Source organism: Lathyrus oleraceus, chromosome 4 (genome assembly GCF_024323335.1).
Source record: "Lathyrus oleraceus cultivar Zhongwan6 chromosome 4, CAAS_Psat_ZW6_1.0, whole genome shotgun sequence".
Classification (NCBI taxonomy): domain Eukaryota; kingdom Viridiplantae; phylum Streptophyta; class Magnoliopsida; order Fabales; family Fabaceae; genus Lathyrus; species Lathyrus oleraceus.
This window is the reverse complement of record NC_066582.1, coordinates 128,330,044-128,337,412: the sequence shown is the minus strand read 5'-3', so window position 1 is coordinate 128,337,412 and position 7,369 is coordinate 128,330,044.

Here is a 7,369-nt window from a genome sequence, read left to right as displayed (position 1 = left end):
TCAAAACCATGATGACCCTTGCATTTTCTCAACATTGACTTGAATCTTTCCCAAGCCTCATTTAGAGACTCGTTGCTTCCTTGGGTGAATACCGCAATAGTCGTTTTGGCTTCCATGAATCGGGATTGAGGGAAATATCTTTCTAAGAACTTTTCTTCTAGCAAATTCCAATCCGTCATCACTCTTGGTGCTTGATCAAGGTACCACTCTTTTGCCTTTCCCACTAAGGAGTGTGGGAACATCCTCTTGAATAATGCCTCTTCACCCGTTTCATCAATTCCCGTAGAATCCGCAATCTCATAAAATTTGATGAGACGGGTATACAGATCTTCATGGTCCATTCCGGTGAATGGATTTGCATAGAAAAGTTGGAGGATTCCGGTCTTCATCTCCGTATTCCTTCCTCCACGAGCAAATTGAGCATTTCTTCTTGGACTATTAGCGGACATTTCGGTAGGAGTGTCATCCGCCATGTTTCCGTCACAAGCCTCTACAACCACTTCTTCGATTTGAACAAGTGCGGAAGTAGATGCTTCTTCTCTCCGGTTCCTCTCTTCGGCTAGTTTCCTTCTTCTTCGTGTTTTGCTATTGAGTTTTCGAAGTGTTCTTTCAATTTCGGGATCGAATTGAAATTGCTCCTCGATAGCTTTTCCTCGCATGCACTAGAATCTACAAAACTAACAAACCAAGTGAAACACAAGAGTGATAGTAAGTACAAAACTTAAAACAATGAATTATTGCAATGCTTGTAATATCGAACACCAATCCCCGACAACGGCGCCAATTTGTTGAAAAGTATATTTTCGGCAAATATTTTAATATCGTATCCACAGAGATTGGTTGTTATTACCGCCGTTCTATAATCCAAATTGTTATAAGTTTAGAAAGTAACCAAGCTGTTTTGTTTGAAAAGTTATCTTTTGAGTAAAATGTCACTAAAACAATAAAATGGTTTTAATCAAATGTAAAAGGCTTGGCAAGATTGAAGTTCACTATTCAAATTGCTTATGATTCCTTATGACAATTATATAGATTCAAGATTATTGATGATGTTCAAGTATCCTCTCAATATCATTTATGTCTAATGATATTGTGATAATCACTATATTAATCTTTAGACGATTTCTCCACCTAACTATCAATATAACAATCTTTAATGGTTGATACAAAAGAAGAGTAGTGAATAAATCTATTTCTACAACTTATTCACTACTTGAAAATATATTTTATGTCAAGACTTAAATAATCTCTTTCAACAACTACTCAAATCTCATATTCAACTTAGGGCAAAAATATCATTCAATACATCAACAATCTTTTATCATATATAAGAGTCAAATGAAATACATAAACAAATAGGAATAGCTACTACTTCCAATCTTGACAAAATGGGGTTTAGCTCCTCATCATCATTTTGAAAAACAAAAGGCAATGGAAGAATAAACTCTGTTTTTCTCTTACAAAATATCAAACTATCAATGAATGAATGAACAATTTCCATTCTGTTTTCTAAAAATGTTGACCTTTCCTAAAATGCTCATTTTCATCTAAAGCTGAAAAGCCCCCTAAAACAGATACATAAATGACAATAACTTCATGTAGACGATCTCACTTAGTGAAAAAAATACTTGATTGTTATTGTTCTGTGTATGTTCTAGCAATAACTTCTTCATGTTCTTTAAGTTTGAGATTCTAGAATTAAAAATTTTAAAAACATGATATTGTTCCGAAAATCGAATAATACTTTTAAATTTTATGATGACTTCTAAAAATCAAGAAAGGTGATGAAAAAAAAACTATATTACCATCACACTTAGGTCATCCCACAAACCAACTTAACCGAGTGGCCTTTTTGTTAAAAGAATCGCATGAAGATTTGTTGTCCCTCCTTTGGAATCAACGGTACATGTGTTTTGCCCTACATGCGATTAAAATAGTAGAGCACTAATAGTAAAAAATTTTAAGGAATCACTTTCATTGGGTCTACATTAACTCAATTTTATTCTCCAGTAGAAACAAAAGTTCACTCTAATGGGCTAGATTTAAACTAAACAAAAATAAAATAATGGATTAAGTTGTTTAATTGAAAAATATATTTTCAATAACTCAAATATTTTCTCTCCCAAGTTTAAATTTAGAAACATATTATTTTAATTTTACAGAATAAAATACTACTGCAGAAAACATCTTAACAACTCCATTGAGATGCACATACGCATGTGTTCATTGCATTTGCACATAATCATTAGTTATAATAACACATTCGATGCCATAATATAAAATGCTTAAGCTTTTATGCTACATCCTATGAACCCAAGACAATATTCATTAGCATTATTAGTAGTACTTCGTAGTGCAATTCCATTGGAGTGAAGTTTTGTCCAAGAAACGAATAAAGCAACATAGAATGACACATTTTCATCCTAGGCCCGACCCTACGGCACACATTATAATAGGTTTAAAATATAATATACTTACCACACTATTGTTTAATGCTTTTGACATCTTCATTTACATTTTTTGTTGCAATATGATATACTTTATTCTTCTTTGATGGGATTCTTTTATTTTGCATCAAACTCGTGTTTCTTGCCTAGGTAGCCTAATAATGGATGTCCGTTCAAAACATCATTAACTCAAAAAGAAATATATGATACTAATGCATAGCTCAACCACTTTGTTCATATACAAGTTAGTTATGTCTGTTAGTTAAATTTGTTAAAGTTTGTTAGAGAGATTTATATTCTACTTGCTAATATGTTACACATTAATGTCGATCGATCCCTATATAAATCAAACTTATGGGTCTCTGATCTGTAGTAAAGAAAATCACCGGTGGAGATCAAAAATTTAGAATCCATGTTAACTCCTATCAAACACCTCTTAAAAAAATTAAACACAAATGTCAAAGCACTTGAAAGTTTATTCCTTATAGTTTATTTCAATATTTCAGACTATTATTTTTTGTGTGTGAGAACTCTAAATGTATGAGAAAATCTAGAGAGATGCTCAAAAGTAGATCATATCTATATTTCTACACTAACATTCAAAGTCGACAATTTAAAACAAGGTTTAGAATTGTTACTTCATTGAAATAAATATTTTTTTGGATGAATTGGCAATCACAAATCATTTCCATCATGTCCATGTCCTTCCCCGTACGGTGCAAAAGATACCTGAGGCGTGCTCGAAAACAATGAAGTCATCATAAAAGTTTATTTTAAAAGAAAAAACATTAATAAAATTCTTACAAAAAAGATGATCATTGCAACTAAATTTAAGTTCGAGAATCAATTGTGCGTGGAAAAACATCCTACAACATCCGTTTAAAAAAATGGTTACCTCTAATTAATTTTGCAAAAGAAAGTTGTTAACCTTGTTATATTGATTTTCTTATAATCATTAAACACAAAACATAACATATTTATAAACAAATGGGAAAAGTTTTTTTTTTAATAATGTGATAGACAAAATTTGCCTCTTACTCCCAGATATCTCAGTACAATGGAAAATTCAAAACTACGTAGTTTTTGGGTAGAAAATTCTTGTGTCTAGATTGATATAATTGAAAGAAAAAATATTTTGGTCGTTTGGTTGCGATTATTTTTAAAAGGAAGACAAATATATGAACAACCAAGCGGTATGACTTGTGTTCAAACATTTGAGGATAAAAGGGATGCACATCCAATAAATCCTTTTTTTAATATAATTATGTTTGTAAAAGAAATGATTTAACACAAATCGAGTTTTAATCTTTTAAAGGAAGACAAAAGTTTGAACAAACAAGCGGTAAGACTTGTATCTGAACATTTAGGGATACAAGTGATGTACATCCAATTGATTCTTTTTAATTCGATAAAATAATTAACTCAAAACGATCAAGTTATTAATTAACTTTATTGAAAGAAAGACAAACGTTCGAACAAGCAAGCGGTACGACATGTGTCAGAACACTCAAGGATAAAAATGATGTGCATTCAATTAATCATTTTTTAATCCAATTTTGGTTTATTAAAAAAAGATTAAAACGATCGATTTTTATCTTACATAATTTGATTATATCTTGAGTTTCGTAATTCTGATTGAGGTAGGACTAGTGGCAAATGAAAGCTAACAGAAAGATATAGCTAGTCACAATGATTAAAAATAATGAAATAACAAAGGTATGTAATCGATTGACACGGACAACACATATACGTCATACATACAACAATAGCACGCATACATCATGACGTATGTTCGATCACTTGATCATATCTTGAATTTTGTAACTCCGACTGAGGTGGGATCAATGGCAAAAGAAAGATAAACAAAAGAGATAGAAAGTCCCAAGATAAAAAAACTAAACACAAATATATGAAATCGATTTCCACGAGTAACACACAATGTGCTTTAGAATTTTTAAAGATTAACTTAAACAAATAACATAAATAGAAACAACACAACATACTTAAGAGTATAGAAACATATAATAACAAGAACTCCACCATATATAAAAGAATGAAAATTAAATAAGTAGGATAAGAGATTACGTACAATTAAGTCTTTGGAGATGGATGATGTTAGTGTTATTTGCAAGACCAGTCAATAACTTCTTCCTCCAATTCTCACAATAAAAGAAAATATGTTTCTCTCTCAAAACAATTTTAACACTTATTTACTCTCCAAATTCTCTCCCTTTCCTCACAAAATCACCTCTATTTATAGTGGAAAACTAGGGTTTTGGGTGAGGATCAAGACAAAACTTACTAGAGTTTTGGAATAGTGATGGGAAATATATCACCAAAATGGCAAGGCAAAAGAGAGTAAATGAGAAAGTGAAAAATGATTAACACCAAAGAGGAAGATTCCTTGGTTAAAGACGAAAATGAACCTTGGTAAATCCTCTAATTGGATTTTAATCGTTATTAAAGATTTTTTAATTTTCCATTTACCTTTGAATCTGAATTTTTAGAATTTTAGCAATTTGCTAGAAGACACTAAAACCTTATATGCATGATTTTTTTATGATGAAATTAAAAAAAAAGGTAAGGGATGTGATAAATGAAGAATGAAATACTAAATTCAAATATTTTTGTATTTTTGAGGTAAAATTTATGAATTTTGAAAAACTATGAAAAATTGAGAAATTAATTTTTATTTCTCGAACAAAATTGGGGTACTACACACAAATCATTTCCATCATGTACATGTCCTTCCCCGTGTAAATGTAAATCAATATGCTCAACAAGGAATTGCATACTTAAGGATCAATTTATGCAAATTTTAACTAGTTTAAATCACCATTTTTATGGTATAGACACAGTTTTGTTGATTGAGTCTTTACCCTAAATTAACAAAGTATATTCCTTAGTTGCTCAAGAAGAAAACACCATAATTCATGTATCTTTCACCAATGAATCCATAATTCTTGGCAATGCTTATGATGCAAAAGGGCTTATGATCGTGGCAGAGGTTAAAGGTGTTCGAATTCAAAATGATCCAAATAAAGCTGCAAACCGATCTAGAAAAACCAAAAACCACAACAAATTGAGTATTATTGGGTTTGTTTAGATGTTCATTTGTGAAAACCACTTGGATCTGATCGAAGATCATATTTACTTTTCAAAATCGAACCAAACACATGCATATATGTTCATACTTATTTATTTGTTATTAGTATGATATATTGCATTAATTTATTTTTCATTAATAATTAATTTATTCTAATACTATATAGTAGTTTAGTTTGATCTATTTACTTTTATTATTTCATTTGTTTTAAATATAGTCTATCATTTTCATAATGTGTGCCATTTTATCATAATGTGAGCCTATTGCCTGGTACACTCGCTCTTTGATCGATTCATCTGTCTTATGGGATTGGATGAAACTACCTATTTCCTACTTATATAACATGAGAATTGATATGTCCTAAAGTACTAACGTTGTGGAAGCTTAGTCAAATAGGGAAGGCCACATCCTCCTGAAGAACACTGGAAATAAAGACTCAAGGCATTTAGGAGGAGCAAAATAAATCATTTATGTGTCCTAGGATCCACGCCCAATTAGTCTCTGTAAATATCTCAACCACTTGGTTGAGAAGTACATTAAATTTACTAATCCATCACTCATATACAAAACCTTTCACCGTCCCTGTGTACACTGACTTTAACACCACAACAATCCTAAAACCCTCAAACAACCCTACATAATTAGGGGATATCACTAATTGTACTTTTAGCAAGTAAAATTGACGCTCACTAGGGCCCCCTGATAAAATTGACTTATACCATCATCGCATCAGGCGATCAAATTGATATTTGTTGAACATGTGACTACATACACAAGAGGGTGTAAATTGTGGCTATTTGAAAATTGTTGATTTAAATCAAAATAATTTTCAAAATCAGAGTTTGAAAACATTTTATCAATAATGTTTGAAGAAGTATGCAGTTGAAATTAAGTGGAAAATAAAAGAGATAAGGTAAGAGAAAATGACGCCAAAGAATTATAAGGTTCAACTTAATGTAGTTACCTACTCCTCTCCCCAAGAATTGATCTTTAGAGTATCCTTAATTTCTTGAAAGCTTTTAGAAGGTTAAGCCCATGAACCTCCTTATACAAGGAAATGAAGTTTTCAGAATAACTTCTAACCAAACAACGAACAGAGCTTGAAGTCGTTAGTTTCCAAACCATACAATGAACAAGATTGAAGCGGTTAGTCTTCACACCAAACAATGAAGAGGCTTGATGCAGTTAGTCTTCACACCAAACTGAGATTTTGCATAGACTGGTATTGAACCAATATGCAGCTTTAAAATGGTTATCCTCTGAACAAACCCATAGTTTTATACGGGCCTACCACGAACCGAACATAGATTTTTACCGAGATGATCTTAGACCCACTGAGCTTTATACCAAGCTAAACTCATAAACGAAGAAAGATTTTACCATCAAGATGATCTTGAACAAATATGAATTTTTATTGAAATGAGGTCAAGAACCATTGTGGATATTTTCAATGGTTGATTCTACGAACTAAATAAGAGTTTTTTCACAAGCGGAGCTCACGAACCAAATGGAAATTTAAGACTAATCAACAAAATATTAAAAAGAGATATTTAAGTGGTTATCTCCCAATCAAAATAATTACTACCTAATGAAGAATAATTTACTCAAGAGAAAAACTTCACTCTTGGTGAATTTACAATTATGCTCTCACCCAGAACAATATCCTCGTTGAGACTCAAGAACACTCTCAAAGCATTATGGCTTAAATATGTGAGAAAAACAAAAACGATTTTGAGAGGTGGTGAAAGAAATGAAAAGTGAAGGTTTTCACCATTTCAAGATGTTTTTAAATCATAGAGAAACTCACTGTTTATAG